This window comes from Ictalurus punctatus, chromosome 15 (genome assembly GCF_001660625.3).
Source record: "Ictalurus punctatus breed USDA103 chromosome 15, Coco_2.0, whole genome shotgun sequence".
Classification (NCBI taxonomy): domain Eukaryota; kingdom Metazoa; phylum Chordata; class Actinopteri; order Siluriformes; family Ictaluridae; genus Ictalurus; species Ictalurus punctatus.
In genome coordinates this window covers 13,502,939-13,523,415 of record NC_030430.2, presented here as the reverse complement: position 1 = coordinate 13,523,415, position 20,477 = coordinate 13,502,939, and the positions used below count along the sequence as shown (strand labels likewise).

General features: G+C 40.7%; 1 long non-coding RNA gene across 1 annotated transcript; it reads right to left on the bottom strand.

Moving 5' to 3' along the window:
• Nucleotides 1-12,340: 12,340 nt before the first annotated feature.
• On the bottom strand, nucleotides 12,341-15,636 carry LOC128635153 (uncharacterized). Its single transcript, XR_008398044.1, has 2 exons — nucleotides 13,856-15,636; nucleotides 12,341-13,050 (listed from the first exon to the last, which is right to left on the bottom strand). It is a non-coding gene; the product is annotated as an uncharacterized LOC128635153 (long non-coding RNA).
• Between the last annotated feature and the right edge of the window lie 4,841 nt (nucleotides 15,637-20,477).

The following is a 20,477-nucleotide window of genomic DNA, read 5'->3' as shown; positions in this document are numbered from 1 at the left end:
GCCCAGCTTTTTTCTGTGGCTCATTTAATAGTGACCATTCAATAGACTGTCACAGATAAGAAACTGAGAACAGATTATATAATAAACCTTTATTCTATTGTATTATTTTCTTTGAACAGAGGAATCTATTATCTTCAGTAATAATGATGCAATTTATCTATGTTTTACATGTTAGATTGGATTAAATGCTGCACATATGCAGTCCTAGTACAGTGTTAAACCAGTGTGATTATAGGCTTGGATATAAATGACTTGAAAGTTAATTTATTCACTGTACACCCAGCAGTGAATCTCGAGTGATATTTCATATATTATAAGGCCAAGAACCTTGCTCTTGTACTTGATGTAAATCTTCATCACCAAAAAGGTGAAGATTGGCAACACTGCTACAGATACAGTCATAAGTGGGAAGTCTCATTATGTATTATTTACCAGAGCACAGTATTTTTCATCAAATACCATGTCATAAAAGGTTATAAATGAACTAATTCACCTGTGCTCTCGCTCTATTTTTCTCTTATTGTGAAAGCTAACTCTCCCTCCCAGACACATGAGCAGCAAACTCTCTCTGCTCTTTGGCTCTCTTTGTCTGGTTACCTTCAAAATGGCACAATATTTCCTTTCCCCTCAAAAGCTGCATGAATAATTAAGCAAAGATATGTTTGGCTGTTGAGAGCCACTTCTCTTTACAAGTTAAATTTGTCAATTCTCAGTGTCATGTCATTATTATGCCCACATTGTCGGCTTTGGAATATAAAGAATATTTTATACAGACAATAAAAAAATACTTTGAGTTCAGAGTTCAATTGTAGTACCTGCTCTGAGCTATACTGGCTTTCTGACTAGCATGCTCAATCACTAGTTAAGTATCTAGTCTTGCTTGTATACAAGTCTTGCTTGTATTTTCTCATTTGTAAGTTGCTTTGGATAAAAGCGTCTGCTAAATGAATAAATGTAATCTAGCTAGTTTACCTAGTGTATTGACATTATAACCAATGATATGTAGAGATTAGCTGACAAGCACAATTTGTATTTTATTTCTTATGTCTATATTTATATACAGCTTTATTCTCAATTATTGTCAGACTACAGTGACTTCTGGGTGAGCTTATACTACAACACCAAAGTTACATAACCGAGGGAATGAGAGGAACAAAAAAAATTCAAGAGTAAAAAAATGCCTTCAAGGATTCTAGCTTTGATAATGTGTATTAAAAACTGTTATTACTATCAAGGTGCGATTCATGAAACATGAAATTAAGATGACTTTTAAGGGACTTTTTTTCCCACTGCATCTTACATCAGTACACAAGCACAGTAATGCTGTTTTCCCTTTTGTTGCTGCATGATGTAGCCCACTTGCTCAGAGACAGTGCACCTGAATAAATGTCAATAATTGAGAAAAGACACTGGGGCCAGGCTCCCTTAAACGTTTATAGGAACCTGATTTTATAGACAAAAAAAAATTCAAGCACAGCATACTAGACAGACTTTCCTGATAGTCCAGCATACCATTCCTTCCATCTCCAGTGTTTTAGGCAATCAAATTAATAATAAGTAAATTACATCATTATTAAAAGAAAAAAAAAAAAAACATGCCTTGAGCCTTATGTCAATAAGACATTTGGTGAGACGGCACGCCATTCTTGGCAGTAATTGAATGCACGAATGGATTCTCTGATCCTTAGATACTGTAGGCATGGTCAAACCAAAGTCTACTTAGCCTGCAATTTTCCAGATTCGGCCACCTCTACTAAAGCTTTGCAGAATACTTGTACTCTACAGACCACACCAGCCCTGACAGATTGACTTCAGATCGACTTCATATGCACGAATGCAGGCTAGTTAGTTCATGAATTGCACATCACATAACTGTATTGCCTACAGTTGCAATGCCTTCTGCCTTCTCATTTGTTTTGTTACTATGGTTATATCCCATGTCTCATACATTGTGTTCCTGTTCATCCATCCATTTTCCTTTTTTCTTTTTCATCCATATTCAATTATTAGGCCATAATGGTTACTACCACACCACTATTAATCAGTGGCAAACAGTATTGCTTTGTATTCATTTACTGCTGTGCCTCTTGAGCATTTCTCTTCCCCCCTTCTCTCTCTCTCTCTCTCTCTCTCTCTCTCTCTCTCTCTCTCTCTCTCTCTCTCATAATTTGTGCCTCCACAAATTTGTATTTCATAATTTGTGTCTCCCCCACATCCTGATCCTCTTTAACCCTCCATTGAATGGGAGACAGCGCAGAGGAGTGTGCAACAGTAGAAACTGAAATTGAATGAAAAACAGATGAAAGAAAACAAAAGATGAGCAATGTTGCTCAGTCAGGCACATATTTGCATAGATGTGACAAAATAATTTAGCGGTTGTTACAAAACAATGTGAAAGTAGAACTGGAGAATTCTACTTTATAAGAGCTTTCTCTTATAGAGCCCCACAGTTATGGAGCAGTCTTCTGATTACTGTTCGGGTCTCAGTGTTTAAATCTAGGCTTAAAACGTATTTGTTTACTCAAGCCTACCCTGACTAGACTTTCTGTTATGCTAAGCACAGTCCTAATAATCTTTTCTCTCCCTCTCTCCTTCTGTCGAACCACACACGATTTTATGGAGATACTACAGCTCCTGATCCTCTCTGCTCTCCAGACCTGCCTGATCCGTTTCGGATGTCCTACCTCTGGATGGAGCTCTCATCTACTCCAATTCCAGATTGCTGGGACTACGGCTGCTTCTAAGGCCAAACAGACTTCATATAAATCCATAATGAACTTTTTCACACTATCTGTTGTTACCCAGATGAGGATGGGTTCCCTTCTGAGTCTGGTTCCTCTCAAGGTTTCTTCCTCTTAACATCTTAGGGAGTTTTTCCTTGCCACCATCGCCACTCAGTGGCTTGCTCAGTTGGGATAAATTTGCACCTTTAATATCTATATACCGTGTTGACATTTCTGTAAAGCTGCTTTGAGAAAGCTGCTTAGTAAGGCATTACAATAATCTAGTCTAGAGGTGAAGAAAGCATGAACTAAAATTTCTGCATCATGTAGTGACAATATATTTCTTATCTTAGCAATATTTCTGAGATGAAAGAAGGCTATCCTAGTAATATTATCTACATGAACGTCAAATGATAGACTGGAGTCAATAATCACACCAAGGTCTTTTACTGCTGCACATGATGAAACGGAAAGTCCATCCAGAGTAACTATGTAATCAGAAAGCTTACTTTTAGCTACACGTGGTCCTAGAATTAAGTAAGAGGAAGTTAATAAGCATCCACCGTCCAATGTCCTTTACACAATCCTCAACTTTACTAAGCTGCTGTCTGTCATCTGGCTTTGCTGAAACATACAGCTGTGTATCATCAGCATAACATTGGAAGCTAATTCCATGTTTATGAATAATTTGACCTAGAGGTAGCATATATAAAGAAAAAAGCAGTGGGCCTAAAACAGAACCTTGTGGAACACCAAATTTAACCTCGGTATACGTGGAGAAATCGCCATTTACATCTACGAACTGATAACGATCAGTCAAATAAGACCTGAGCCAGGAGAGGACCGTTCCCTTAATGACAACAACATTTTCTAATCTATCAAGGAGAATATTATGATCTATAGTATCAAAAGCTGCACTAATACAAGCAACGAGACACAACCCTGATCAGAGGCCAGTAGTAGGCCAGTAGTAACAATACTACTGTACTAGTGCTGTGATGAGGTCTAAACCCCAAGTGATTTCATGAATGTTGTTCCTATGTAAGTACAAGCCTAGCTGCTGTGCTATAAATTTTCTAATATCTTGGAGAAAAGGGGGAGATTTGATATAGGTCTATAGCTGGATAGTTGAGAGGGTTCAAGGTCAGGTTTTATAATCAGGGGTTTAATAACTGCTAATTTAAATGATTTTGCTACATAGCCAGTGCTAAGGGAAGAATTGATTATATTTAGAAGGGGTTCAATTACTCCAGGTCAAATCTGTTTAAAGAAACATGTGGGTAAAGGATCTAGTATGCAAGTTGATGATTTTGCTGAAGAGATTAATTAATCTAGTTCGGTCTCTCTAAGGGAGAGACCGAACTACGTCATCTCTCTAAGGGGAGTAAGACATTCAGATATATTCAGATATCAGATATTGTTATATTATCATCTACAGGGTTAGTTATAAAAAATTGAATTTAATAGCCTGAATTTCACATCTGATATTTTCAACTTTGCCAATGAAAAAATTCATGAAATCTTTGCTGCTATGTAATGTTTGTGTGCTTTCTGTAGTGGTTTTATTCCTAGTTAATTTTGCTACCGTGAATAGAAATCTCGAATAGTTTTTGTTATCTCCTATTAGGGTGGAAAGATAGACTTTTCTAGCATCTAGCTCTCCTTCCATGCTGTTTGAAATGCTACCAATTTGCTTTGACGTCATTTACCTTCTAATTGTCGAATGGTCTGTTTTAAGTTATGCGTTTGATTGTTATACCAGGGTGGCTAGCTTTTTCTCTCAAATTATTTTTCTTTTGAGTGGAGCCACTCTATCTAGCGTGTAGCGGAGCATTCACTCTAAGCATTCAGTCACCTGATCGAGTTCTATGGGATCAGACAGTGATCCAAATCTAATTGATGTATCTGGGAGGTTATTGATGAAGCTCGGTGCAGTAGCTGACATGAAAGTACGTTTTACGCAGTAGCAAGGCGAAGTGCAAATATTATGATCAATACGTATTATGAACGAGATAAGATAATGGTCTGAGACAACTTCAGACTGTGGAAAAATTACAATATTTTCTATATTTAATCCATATGTTACTATCATGTCAAGAGTGTGACCACCATTATGAGTAGGTCCTATTACGTTCTGATTAACCCCTACTGAATCTAATATAGACACAACCGCTGTTCTCAGATGGTCTTCCGGGTTATCATAATGAATATTAAAATCACCAACGATTAATTCTTTATCTACAGAAACAACCAGATTGGAGATAAAATCTGCAAATTCACTAAGGAATTCAGCACATTGCCCTGGGGGTCTGTAAATAATAATTAGAGGAATTGACTTATGTTTTGTGGCTACATAAGCTATACTGATATAAAAAACTTCCAAAGAGTTGAATTTATGACTAGGTTTTTGTGTGACGCCTAGATTTTGAATATGGTTGAGTGCAATACCTCCTCCTCTACCAGTTAAACGAGGCTGATGCTATGTACTCGTTTGGTTTAATCCAAGTTTCCGTTAACACATTATGTTAGATTCCTGATCACTAATGATTTCGTTAACAATAAGAGCCTTAGACGTAAGAGATCTAATATTTAATAGTCCTAGCTTCAGATCAAAGGTGCTGGATGTGCATTCAGTATGATCTAATTTTATGTTAATTAGGTTACTAAAATGTTGTGGATAAAAAATGTCATAAAATAAACATAAGGGAGACCTAGCATCCAGCAAAGGGGAGAAGAAGAAAAGACGGGCACCTAGACACATAGAAGCGGGATTAGGCGGACATTGACAAATTGGAATTACACTTTAAAAGATCTTTAAGAGCAGTAATAGTCAAAAAAGTCAAAAAAGAGGTATACGAGCTGAGCTGAGGAGGGCTAATACACACACATACACACACACGCTCGTACAGTCAAGGGCGGGCAAGTAGACACAACATACACACACACTCTCTCGTTCTCATACACACACCTGAATAACTTTAATAATATCTTATAGTAATAGAGAAACTCTATAAAAAAACAGAATAGTAGGATATGCAGGACTGTAGAACTGTAATGATATTAAGAAGTTGGAAGTACAGTAAACCGCTTTTCAAATAGTATAAATATATAAAATAAGAAATATAGTGCAAATATGAAAATAAATTATAAACTAGAAATACAGGAAAATGTAAACTTACTCATGACTCAAATGGTGAGGGTTCTTGGCTCGCAAGGAAGGCCTCAATCTTAAGAGAACCATGAAGAGAGCCAGTTATAAGGGTGGCTGGGTCAAACTGCCCCCCCCGAGATAACGATAAGACCAAGGTCCCTCCCGGTTGTTTAGTCGTCTTGTCTACGTCATCTTATTTCCCTAGGTAAATGAGAATTCTGGTTTCTGACCCCCTAAGGTAACTGAGAAGTCTGGTTTCTGACGCCCTAGGTAACTGAAAAATTCTGGTTTCTGATCCTCTGAGTAACTAGAAACTCTGGGTTTTTATTTTCTGGGTTATTAGAAATGCCTGGGTTCTGATTTTATGTGTAAATTAAAACCCCTGGTTTCAATTCTATGTGTAAGTGAAATAGGCCTTTTCTGGAACATAAGAGTAAGGTAAATGAGCTCTTTTTTAACCCTATTGGTAGTGAGATCATAGTCTTCTTGAAACATATGGGTTATCTAGTGTGTAAATACAGTATAAATACTGGAGCTTAAGCTCAGGGTATTGGGATCACTTTTGAGAATTCTCATCGGTGTGGATCTCGTGTGGTGGAATGGAACAATAAAGCTGGACCCTTGCTTCTTCTCACTCACGGCTGGTGTATTTTTTCTATCTCCAACTGGGCTCAGAGGTAGATGTGAGTATTGGCTTCTAAGTTGAGTTTTAAATGTTTTTGGGTAATAGGCTAAATTTGAGCCAACATTTGGCGACCCAGATGGGACTGGGCTAAGATCTATATGTCTGGAATCTCTCCCGTGGGACTTCGCTCTCTAAGCAACAGACAGGCCGTATAGGAAAAGGCATTGCAGACGCCTGTTATTTCAAAGCTCTGTTTTAGTGGTCTGTTGCTACGATTGAAAAGCCCCGGGGTGGGAAGAAAGACTAAGTGGGTCTCCAAAAGAACCCGGCCCGGCTCCTCAGTCTCCTGGCATGACACCAGACTGGATTGAGACCGTGTTGCGCAGATTGTACACAGTTCCATGTTTAGATGGGGTACGTGGCTGGTCAGAATCATGCGTGCCGGAGCTCCAAATCATTCTTTTCATTTTAATTTGAATTCCGCGTGTTTCCCTGTTTGGAAACTGAATGAAAGTGTTTTGAGTTCCATGGTGACGGTTATCTAAACCAGAGATATTCGTGCGAGAGATTTCTGTTTCTTCCCCTTTTTCCAATCCTTTAGTTATCTCACGCCCTATATTAAAGTCAAAGTGATTCAATATATATATATACGTAAATATATTCCTGTAAAAAATTAAAATCAATCAGTATGTCTTGATGTTATCAGTCCGGAGAGAACTTTAATAATAGTTTATGTGGTGTGCATTGTGTCACATAGATTCTTCTGCACAGGCATAGTCATTTGCCTGACTAATGATAAAATTGACATGTGAACCTGTTCGTTTTGAGTGATATTAATAAAAAACCCTGAAAAGTAAAACCGACCCGAGGTAACAGACTCTGGCTGATCACAATGTGGTCCGTATCAGGCTAGGTCACATCCTCCCTGTTGAGATAATGTTGAGCCTAAACATTTGGTTTTAGAGAGCAGTCTACCTTCATGAACTGACTCGCTAACAAGAGCTGGAATAACCATAACTAATTTGTGTATCGGTGATTCCTATACGGGTACGTGTCTATACAATATCTTAAGCAGTGTAAGTGCGAATTCTTCTGGCGTGTGGTATTCATGTTGTATAATGCTGAATAATTTCTGCGTGTTTTCTCTTTAAATGCTATGTATATGTCCAATGATAAGTAATTAGTAAGATCAGATGGCAGTAGTAGTCTGCACATTTTAAATTCTTTGTAATGTGTTGTACGCCTGTTACAGATGTGATATCTGAGTCCGTAACATTAGAATAAGGTGATGATTACTTAATGTGGAATTTGGGTTTTGCAGGGAGTACGAGTATCTGGATTAGACAGCCTCGCACAATGGTTCCTTTTGCCGACATGTAGTGCTGATATGAGTTTGGGAGGTAGTTTAATTACGGTCCCTTTACAACAGTGTAGTTTGAAGTGATTTGTTTTTTCCTGAACCGTAGATTGATGAATAGAATAGAGTAGTTATGCAAATATATATGTGTGGGTGTGTATATGTATGTGTATGTGTGTGTGTGTATATATATACATATGTGCTATACGGTGTGCTATGGATATGTCATACAAAGTATACGAGTTACAATATTTAAATGATACAAAGCAGTGGTCACAAACTCGAGGAAGGGAGGATATACTGCACAACCTGTGAAGTGAATTGAATTGATAATACGTTATACAGCAGCTGAGAACTGATAAAAACTGAGAGCTGAGAACTGGATGCAGGTGTGTGTGATCTGGGAATTGTGGTTTGTGATATGAGTAGATTTAACACTACCTTAATATGGTCAAATACAGTTTAAATGAAATGGATAAAATTATAGGGCGAATCTTATGCTTCTTACAATTGGGCGTTCAGCCAAGGTAACAACTTGGTGGTAAATTGAAACAAAGCTCACAGATGATAAATTTTATTTTAGACTAAGTTAAATACATATTCACATTCCTCCAAAGTGAGCAACATTTAAATGTCATGTATGAAGGATCTGAGTGATATTTTGAGTGTGGTACAGTTATAAGTTAATAAGAAACAAAATGCATGTACATGCATGTATACCATTTAGACTAAACACTAGTGCTGTACACATAAAGCCAAATTCACTAGGTTGTTTTGAATGAAAATTAGTGGGATAAAAGTGGCTAGAGGACTGTAAATGCATATCTAGATCTCAACCTCATTTACTCTATTTTAGTTCTATCTTATTGGGATTATCACTCGTTAGCACAGATGGGATATTAATATGTTCGGTTAGTGTACACCACAAATTTTTAGACTAAAGGAATTTTGTTCTCCTATCTCAATATCTTTCTGGTAAATGAAAATCAGGAAGGGATAAGAATGTATAATTGCCAATTGGGATTGTATTGTTGAAGTAAACAGACTAGAACTATTTTACAGATTAACTAAACATGAGAGTGGAATTTATGAGAGGTGTTATTCGTGTGATTAGAACAGTAGAGGTAGGTTACTTTAGTAATTTTTAAATGATTTGATAGACCAACATTATTTAATCTCTGCAGCAATATTTCCTGATTCACTGTGATGAGAGCCTCTTCTAAATCAACAGACAGGGAAGTGCAGAGGGTACCGTGACATTGTCTTAAGACTTTCAAAACAACAGTTGTGCTGATATGTTTATATGACCTTAGACTTCTTGCAGACTGATAACATGTGAACGGTTCACTGAAAAAGCTTTCTACAAGGGACATAGGCGAGGAGGCCTTGTTATTGGATTGTAATGATCTAATATAGTTGGATGTCCCGGATTTAATGTAATAAATAAATAAGAAAACTGATTTCCAAATTTCTGGTATAACCCCATTGTCTAATGAAAGATTAACATGATAAATTAAAAGAGATGAAATAATATCAACTGCTAAGTTTAGAAATACAGACTCCACACAATCAGGGCCTTGTGATGTGTTTATATCGAACTTGAGTGATCTGTAAACATCAGAAGTCTTAACACGTTAAAAAACTGAACTCCTCATTTTGAATTGTTTTTAATAGCTTCCTGCTTTATTAAAATCAGGGTATAGTAAATCACGATAAATATTCACTGTTTTAAGGCCTAGATCTGATGCATAAATTGAACATTTAATGATGGGTTTTGCAGTTGTGTGTTCCCAGTTGTCTGTCTCCAGTTTCCAGTACTATTGTCCTGTAAACAATATCTTCGATCCTCAGAAAAAGGATGAAAGGACATGCCCACTTAGTCTAGCATTATTACAGCAAGCTGTGATTACAAATGCGATAAGTTTTGTGATACAACCAACCCACCCAGTAACCATTATTTATAGTATGATGTATATAGAACACATATATATAGATATAGATGTATATATATATAAGATGTCCCAATTGTAACCTGTAACTGTAATTCCACTCCACATGATATTATTATTGATCAGCGTTTTTTCCAAGTGACTGCATGTGAGAGCTCAAGGCCGTTACTCCCCTTAACAATTCCTAAATTAGTAGTACACCTGGAAGCGTCTCCTTCGGGGGCTGTGGGCTCCCCTGCGGTTTACTTCTCTGCGGTCATAGACTCCCTTGCACGCTCCCAAGGCCGTCAGGACATGATTGGGGTCATCCTCCGCCCCATAAAAGCACAACAAATGTTCCTGGACGTTATCAAGTATGGTCTGCAGTAGATCACTGATTGCTCCCTAAAGGACAACATCCTGAGATCCGGGTGTTCTTTGGACAAGCCTGACATTGAATGAACTTATGCTTTGCACCTGAACTATGGCTGGCAAAACTACAACAAAGACTGTGTCTTACATGTGACTGAAAAGGGGGGGTGCTGCTGGGGGGGTCCCGGCTCAGGAGAATGGGGCGCTTACAGGGCTGAAGTTTATGTATTGAAAACATTGGATTTGGTGGCACAAGGATTGCCAGGCTGGAGAGGCTCTCTTAGTGCGGATCATTGGGAAAATTGCTCTCTCACACATCGATCTTACGTTCATCACACCAGGTCATTTCTATTTTGAAAGAACAGGATATGGGGATATGGGGTTAATCGATGTGCCACCCGAACTAAAATTCTTAAACCTGTTAGTGTGCTTAACACACCAACTGTAGTGTTGTAGTGCCTAATTAATTCTGTGGAGCCAGTCACTGAGAGCATTCACGATTGCTTAGCCGAAATTCACATTTTCTCGAGCTTAAAAGTTTCGGATCGGAAATTTCATAAACATTATGAACACCCTGATCTGCCCAATGGGCTGAATTGAAATCTATCACTAAAGAGTGCAACCAGGTTAAGGGTAGAATTGTTAATATATATAAATATACAGATAAATTCTGACGTTTAGGCCCATGGATTGTGTCGTCTGTTTGGAGTTGTTTGAATGCAATGAGGTTCTAGGAAAAAATTGGAACGCCACTTATCGAACAAATAGTTTAATTGAATTCTGACTGCACTTCTTGCTGTATGTATTACAGCTGCCCATGATCTTAGCCAGTGTGCGAGGGGGAAGGTAGAGGAATGATCTCTGTACTTGCAGGCAACGGTGGAGGATCACCTGAAGTGTGCTCAAAATTATTTATTTTTTCCTTGACCAGGGATAGGTCTGGCATACCCTGATTTGTGTTTGATGTAATTTGTGCTGATACTAAACGTAGTTCGATAGATGCTCTACCTCTTGCACTAATGACCTATCACATGCAGACTAACAGCAATATGTATCTAACACCGCATGAAATGCTTACGAGTCGACCCATGTCTGTGTCTGTTCCTTATGATGGACTGCCGCTGGAGTAATTGCAGATGAAGCAAAAACATATATAAGACCACTAACTATTATGTATGGAGCTATATATTCACAGGAACAGAGCTGAGTGCAGTGTTATGTGTGAGGCGTCACCGCCTCAACGGGGGGAGGTGTTCAGAGGTGTTCACCCGGAGGTGGGAGTCCCGGAGCAGCGAGAGAATGCTGCCTACAGGGCAGCAGCGGACTAGAACATGCAACCCCTGGAGGATGACGAGATGACGAGATGGTGGGGAACACGTGAAGGTCCGGTACGAAGCTGCCGTCAACGGGGGGTCTGCTCAGTCAGTGGCAGACAGGATGAGAAGATGTGAAGATCCATACCCTGGGTGTACGTGCTAGCCTAACCTCTCCCCAAAGGGTGGCTCTCTACAGTACGTAAAGTGCTTGAGCTGAAGACAACCAGCATACAGAGAGATACTGCATACAACAGACTGTCAAGTATTGTTATAAAATGTTATAAAATGTTTGTGATATGACGCACTCAGGCATGAGAAAAGTATAATGGTGCTGCTGAGCACATAGTGCTGGCAGGGTGGGAATTTTTCCTCGTAGGAGGTTTTTTCGCCCACCCCTGACTGCGAAAAGACTGGGGTTTGGTTTTTGAGGGGTAGCAAGAATCTGCAGGTCCCGACAAATACAAAACTGTGGGCTGACAGGCCTAGTTGAGAAAGATAGGGACGTGTAGATCAAGTAGTTAGTTACTGTAGTGGCCACTCATACTTACGGCAGTAGTAGTAGTAATGAATGATTAGGGGAACTCAGTTAATCACACTTATAATCGATGTAGGCAAACAAACGTATAATCAAGGTAGTTAGATTCGAAATGAGATATATATAGGTTAAGGGTTAAGAGTTATGGCTAGGTACATCTACACATGTCCGGCGCAAAGTGGATGTAGGGGCGTCCTAAGGCCCATTCTCCAGCTGCCAATCTACTATGAGACCCCGGGGCGCACAACACTACCACGTCTCCCACCAGGTCAACAAAACCTCCTCAGCTCCTATTCGGATCAGTGTTGCGTAGAAGTGGTTAATGTAAGGGACCCATTTGAGTACGGGGACGGGCGCAGGGATTATGGCTTCGTTAGAGTAATCCTCCGACAGCTAGCGGGGGACGGCCATGGGGTGCGGCAGAATCAGTTCCTCCACGCTTAATTAAGGTATTGTATGAGGCTTCATAGCCTCAGAGGGGGAAATGTTGTGGATAAAAAATGTCATAAAATAAACATAAGGGAGACCTAGCATCCAGCAAAGGGGAGAAGAAGAAAAGACGGGCACCTAGACACATAGAAGCGGGATTAGGCGGACATTGACAAATTGGAATTACACTTTAAAAGATCTTTAAGAGCAGTAATAGTCAAAAAAGTCAAAAAAGAGGTATACGAGCTGAGCTGAGGAGGGCTAATACACACACATACACACACACGCTCGTACAGTCAAGGGCGGGCAAGTAGACACAACATACACACACACTCTCTCGTTCTCATACACACACATGAATAACTTTAATAATATCTTATAGTAATAGAGAAACTCTATAAAAAATCAGAATAGTAGGATATGCAGGACAGTAGAACTGTAATGATATTAAGAAGTTGGAAGTACAGTAAACCGCTTTTCAAGTAGTATAAATATATAAAATAAGAAATATAGTGCAAATATGAAAATAAATTATAAACTAGAAATACAGGAAAATGTAAACTTACTCATGACTCAAATGGTGAGGGTTCTTGGCTCGCAAGGAAGGCCTCAATCTTAAGAGAACCATGAAGAGAGCCAGTTATAAGGGTGGCTGGGTCAAACTGCCCCCCCCCCCTCGAGATAACGATAAGACCAAGGTCCCTCCCGGTTGTTTAGTCGTCTTGTCTACGTCATCTTATTTCCCTAGGTAAATGAGAATTCTGGTTTCTGACCCCCTAAGGTAACTGAGAAGTCTGGTTTCTGACGCCCTAGGTAACTGAAAAATTCTGGTTTCTGATCCTCTGAGTAACTAGAAACTCTGGGTTTTTATTTTCTGGGTTATTAGAAATGCCTGGGTTCTGATTTTATGTGTAAATTAAAACCCCTGGTTTCAATTCTATGTGTAAGTGAAATAGGCCTTTTCTGGAACATAAGAGTAAGGTAAATGAACTCTTTTTTAACCCTATTGGTAGTGAGATCATAGTCTTCTTGAAACATATGGGTTATCTAGTGTGTAAATACAGTATAAATACTGGAGCTTAAGCTCAGGGTATTGGGATCACTTTTGAGAATTCTCATCGGTGTGGATCTCGTGTGGTGGAATGGAACAATAAAGCTGGACCCTTGCTTCTTCTCACTCACGGCTGGTGTATTTTTTCTATCTCCAACTGGGCTCAGAGGTAGATGTGAGTATTGGCTTCTAAGTTGAGTTTTAAATGTTTTTGGGTAATAGGCTAAATTTGAGCCAACAAAAACAAACTTTCCGAAATTCTCTATGTATTTGTATAGCTTGGGGAACAGACACAGTCCCTATAAAAGTGCTGAACTATTAATTGAACAATGATTGTGATGTTGGTTATTGTTGGAAGATGTACTTACGGCAGGTAGTCACATGGTGTGTAGTGTCTTGGAGATGTTGTCTGACAGGAGTTCCACTCCGAGGCTGCTGGGGTGCAGGCCATCAGCACGGAACAACCGTGCTCGGACGCTCCCAGAACAGATTCCAATTATTGACAGAGCAGATTCTGTTCATTACATCAAGAAATTAACCAGTCATTCAAAGCGAGAAGTCTACTGAACCTTTCAGCTTCATGTCTGTATGTGGGAAGAGGTCCAGAGATGATGACCTTCATGGTGAGCGATCTGCCTCGTACTGTCTTGATCAGGCTGCTAAAGTCCCTCTTCAGAACCTACATCTGCTGCAGCCTGATGTCGTTCACCCCTGCATGCAGCACGACCGCTCCAATGCTCTTGTCCTTCTTCAGGATCCCTGGTACCTGTGCAGCGACATCAAGGACACGAGCACCAGAAAAACAATGTGTGCGCACCTTACCCTTAGATGAAGCAACGTGGACGTTCCTCACAATGGAGTCCCCGACAATCACAGCGTTTGGTCTGGTCTGATGGAGAGGAGCGAATTGGTTCCTGGTTGGGTTTTTAAAAACACTTGGGGTGGTGGAGGCGGAGTGGTCCTTGCCCGGGGTATGGCCCACGCCTTCCGCTGCTGGTGCATCCAAGGTCTGTGGTATGTCAGCGCCGTCGTGACGGAGACCTCGGCTGGATACGTCTTGGGTGCGCGGCTCATGCACAGAGAAACACATGGCGTAGTGAGGCTGGGAGTGGTAATACCTTGCTGCGAGCTTACCTTGGATTTGTAGACAGAAGCACATGCTGTTTCCAGTGCGGTTCTTCGCTCCTGCAGCTGGGCCTGCTTGTCGAGTAGGCCACGGAACTGTTTCTCCACGGCCTCCAGTTCCAACAGCACCATGTGCAGCTCGAGCGAGTCGTCATCTGGACTCAAAAGTGGAGAAACAACTGACATATTCGCTTTTAAAACAGTGGAAAATGCAATAGATGTGAAATGTAAACAAGGCTAGTGGCAAGATGATGCTAGCGAGCTACAAGCTAGTCGCGGATGTTTGTAAGATCCGATGAAACTCAGCAACAGCGCAACGTTATGATTGTTTTTATCTAAAATCGTATCGGTGATATTTGTAAACAGTATAAAATTTAATTATAATTTTAAAGTATATAAATTTAGAAAAAATAGTGTTGGCTCGAGGGACACTGCTTCCTGCGACACTGCCTAAACAGGACAATAGGCACAATAAAGGACATTGCAGTGCCAACCAGTGCACAGTTATTGTGTGGAATAAGATGCAGAGTATTACAATATAATAATAAATGATGCTACTGTAAACATAACCTACTAATTAGCAGCAAAAATGCAGGTGGTCAATAAAGTATTTTGTTTACAGTGTTTTAGCAGCAATTTAAGAAAGAAATGTGCCAAAATTGCAGAGATAGTGGAACGGTGTTCAGTTGAGTATGAGTGTGTGTGTGTGTGTGTGTGTGTGTGTGTACGTCTATGTGTGTCTGAGGTGGTGTCAGTCCAGTCTCTGGGTATTGAGGAGTCTGATGGCTTGGGGGGGAGAATTTTTTTGAGTTTGTATGAGGGGTGCATGGGATCATCCACAGTGCTGTTGGCTTTGCAGATACAGAGTGTGGTGTAAAAGTCTGTGATGGAGGGAAGAGAGACCTCAATGATCTTCTCAGCTGTCCTCGCTATCGTCTTCAGGGTCTGCCACGGAGGAGCCCTTGATGTTCAGCGGAGAGTGGTTGCTACACGCTCTCCTAAAGTCAACAACCATCTCTTTTGTTTTGTCCATGTTCAGGGATAGTCTGTTGGCTATGCACCAGTTCTGGACTGATTGAGGTCCAGTCCGGACGTCTAAGATCCGGTTGCAGAGGGGGGTGTTCAGTCCCCCTAAAGTCTATGAACAACATTAAAATTGAATGCTGCTTTTCTACTGCAGCAATTTTCCCTAGGAACTAGGGACTTTTGGAGGTACTTGGTGTGTTTCCACCACAGGGACCAGGATCTAAATTAAGTTCTGGGTAAAATATTTAGCCCTCGCAAAGTTTCTACTCGGGAGGTGGTAGTTTTTCAAAAGCCAGGTGGGTGAGACTTGGGTGCTGAACATGCTGATTGGTTGAGTACACGCAGCCTTTTTTTTCAACCACCATTTTTAAAAGTCTGTTGTGGTGCGTACAGTAACAGTTGTTTATTGCGATTCGAATCAACACAATGGAGTTTCGTAAAAAATATGACAGATGGACCGATGACGAGGTTCAGGCCTTAATAAGTATTTTTGCCAAGGACGAAATACAGCATTTCAATACCTTTTCACCTTTCACCTTAAAACGCATGATAATACTCTGCATTCATTTATACATTAGGAGTATCATGATAGTGCTGAACAGATATGAATATTAACAAATTAATTCTTGCCATCACACACAATATTCCATATTCACAAAAAGGAAAAAACTAGTGAGATATACTCCTTTTACATAGAGTTTAAGCTTGGTAATAGGTCAGAGTGTTGGATCATTAAGGAGATGGTCAGAGAAGCTGAAGAGAGCTGTGTATAATCAATATAAAATCATAGTGTCTCAGTGACAATGGCAGACAGTATGAGAAGGGCCCTTGTACTCTGAAGTGGAGACACAGAGTTGATTATTAGAGACCATACCTACATCCTTCCTCTGACTCACCTCTCCTACACAACTTCATCTCTTTTTTTTCTCCACTGCACTGAGATTTAAAGGATGCAAATGAAAATGCAAACGAAGCACGGCGTACAAGACAATAGCTCCTTTGATGCTTTTGTTTGGGTGTTAAGTGTACTGACATAATGTTAGTCAACATGTTGGGGCTTGCTTAGAATGTTTGTCAAAACTTGTGTCTGTCACAGAGGTCTGTGGAAGGTAATAAGATTATTGAACATACATCATATATTAGTAAGAATGGGTATGTTTGACCCACGACGTATGGGGCAAATTGTTATTTAAACCAAGCAAATTGTTATTTAAACCCTCTAAATGTAATGACTTGTAAGCATTTCGCATGCATTCCAAGACCTTCAACAAAGTCATAAAGTGTCCATATGATGCAGTATTTGGTATAAATACCATTGTCATACTGCCATCATTCCCTTCGTTCTTCTTCTCATTTCCTACCCATCGGACCTCACGTGCACTTTGGAGCTATTTTTCATATTGTCTGCTTTCACATAGCGGCTGTCTGCCTGGTTCAGTGTTTCTCCCCACCATATCACACTCTGTACTACAGAGCTTGCAAGGTTAAACAGCTTTGGATTTCCAAAGCCCCACTGGCCACTGTTCAACTTATTACATTCCAGACTGCTATGGACCCTTTATACCTCAGATCTATCTTGCCCACACTTCATCTAGCTGACAAATATTTCTCAGGGCACAATTAACTGCTGTGAAGATTGATTAATTTAGAATCCTATAGCCACCCTGTCACTGCAACATTCATTAGACATTATCAAGCTAAGGACATTATCATGCTAAGGACATTTCAAAGGTTGGTTCTCAGCCTGTGACTAAAGCTGAAGCCATTGTTAGAGTAGAACACATAAACCACCCAGAACTGAGAGCAGTCTATCTAGCACTCAAATTCTTCTTACCAGTTCTTAGACACTGCCACATGCTGGTCCATCCAGACAACATTGTGACAGTCAGCTGCACAACTTGTTTTCAACCTTCCTATGTTCTCTCACACCATCCCATTGCTATGCTCCCTCCACTGGCTTCCCGTAGCTGCCCGCATTAGATTTAAAAGACTGATGCTTGCCTACAAAGGCAAAAACAGACCAACACCCACCTAACTTAAAGCTTATCAACCCCTGCACTGCCCTCCAATCCTCAAGCAGTGGTCGACTGGTCCCACTATCTTTCAGTATACAAGGAGGGCAAGACTCTTCTCTGTTCTGGCACCTAGGTGGTGGAATGAACATCACCTAGATGTCCAAACAGCTAAGTCACTGGCAGTCTTCAAATGACGCCTAAAGACCTTTTTCTTCCTGATGTACTTAAATTAACACTTAATTAAAATAAAAATTAATTCAATTTTATTTGTATAGTGCTTTTAACAATGGACATTGTCTCAAAGCAGCTTTACAGAAACATATAAACACAGGATACAGATTTTAAGTGTGTGAATTTATCCCTAATGAGCAAGCCGATTTCGATGGCGGCAAGGAAAAATTCCCATGTTGTATGTGTGCCTTTCATACTATATTACCCCCCCAACATAGTTTAAGTCTGATAGTCTTAAAAATTCTTAGTCTGTGACCCATTGAACCAGTATGAGGATGTATTTTATGATAGAGAGCTCAAAGCACCTCTGTAAGTCGCTCTGGATAAGCGCGTCTGCCAAATACCATAAATGTAAATGTCAGGAAGTCAGACAGCTCCAAGAAGTCTTCAAAACCTGTGCTTCACTGTGCATAATCTCAGAACTCTTCAAAGTTACAATAGCAACTACCATCTCAGTGGTATGAGTGCAGTGGTCATCTCCACCCTGCTGAGAAATGTTGTTGTAAGAACTCCAGGACTCTAGCTTTTGCGCAGTTCACTGGGTCTACAGTGGATCCCTGTGGATGGGAATCTCCCAAGGAGTGCCGTCTAACAGGGATATTATCTCTGAGAACCATATTTGAGCTGGCCAATAAGGTGCTACTAGCAGCAGACATAGACTGTCTTGGTGAACTCTCACTAGAACTTGTGGGAGCAGAGTGATCGGGGGAAAGCATACAGATGTGACCTCAGCCACATGTGCACCATGGCGTCCAGCCCTAATTGTGTGGAAGGAGTGAGGGCGAACCACAGCGGGCCATGTGTTGTCTCCTCGGAGGCAAACAAATGCAGTCCCGCTTGGCCAGACCTTGCCATATGGACTCCACCACCAATTCCTGGGCCTCAGCCCCTGCCTCAACAGGATGTCTGCCCCCATATTCCCAGAATGTATATTGCACTCACTGACTAACTTTCTTTCTGCCCAGAGAAGAATTAGTTGCGCCTGCCTGAACAGGGGGCAAGGACATAATCCTCCCTGGTGTTCAATATATGAGACCACCGGTGTGTTGTCTGTAAACACATGGTGACCTCTCAATTGAGGAAGAAGGAATTTCGGTGCTAGAAATATGGCCCACGTTTCTAGGCAATTTATATGCCGCTCCAGATGAAGGCCACGCCAGAGACCGTGAGCTGGACCGCTGTCTAAGACCGCGCTCCAGCCCGTAAGGGAGGTGTCTGTCATAACCGTCTTGCGCTAAGGAGACATCCCTAGAGTGTGCCCCAAGGATAGAAACCGGGGACACTCAAATTCTCAGAGCACGTAGGCATCGACACGTGACAGACGTTTCGTCCTTGGACGAAACCCCCAACTTCTCAGCCACCACTGAACAGTCTCCTGTGCAATAGGCCCATAAGCTCCAATAGTCTCCCAAGATCCAGCTTTATCTTGCTCAGTGTTGATAGGATTGACCCTACGCATGTTGGGGATAGAAATGCCCTCATCGTGGTAGAATCCTTATAACCCCTAGAAAAGTTGTCCACTGCACTGGGGAAAGCATACTATTCTGAGGTTAAACCTGGAGCCCCAAGCTCTTCATGTGGGTGAGAACAACATCATGATTTTGAACCGCCAGTTCCCTGGATCATGCTAGAATTAGCCAGTCATCCAGGTAGTTTAGTACACAGATGCCCTGGAGTCACAATGGAGCCGGAGTGATATCCATGCACTTTGTGAAGGTGCGAGGGGATAAAGGTATCGATATTTCTATGTTGAAATATGCACCTTTTACATCTATCGTTACAAACCACTCCTCAAACTGAATCTGTGGAACGATATGTTTGGGGGTCAGCATCTTGAACCTGTATGTTCGAAGAGTACAGTGTGAGGGAAATTACTCATTTTTACTTTGTAATAAGTTTGTTCTTGTTCTGTTTCATTCTCATGTGAGGATAATGCCTAAGAAGGCCATGTCATATCACTGAGATCAGTACAGAATGTTTATCTGCTTACAGAGACACAAACATGTTCTTCTGTTCGTCTAAACATCTTCCAAGATCCTAAAACAAAGCCTGTCGAACTGCCTCAAACTGCTTCTTATCGGTACACAGAATTATGTCATGCTCTGTGTTTCATATATATAGTAGTGGTTTAGTACAAGGACTCCAGAGAGCTCTCTTTATTCTGTCCTGCTTTATTCTATCCTGTATTAACCATCTTTCTGTAATAAACCTTTTTACCTTCAGAGGACGAGTCTTCAAGTGTTGTCTAATTTCCATGACAATTGTTCAGATGATGCAGATCTAAAATTGGCCACATACTCCTCTACTTTTTGCAGACCAGGAAATAACTACACAGCTGACTACTGTGGTGAGCACACCTCTGAATCGGGGGGGTAGAGCTCTAAACTAGACCCGGTAACCCTTTTCTATGGTACACAGATCCCATGGAGACATTTGGCAGTAATTTCCACGCTGCAGGACGATCTTTTAATGACGTTAACTATTCCACATTCTGCTGGAGGGAAAGCATCAGATTTGCGTTGCCCTGTGACAGCTCGCCCACCAGAGAACACTGAAAACTTGGGACAGCCTTGGTTAGGGGAGGCCCTACAGT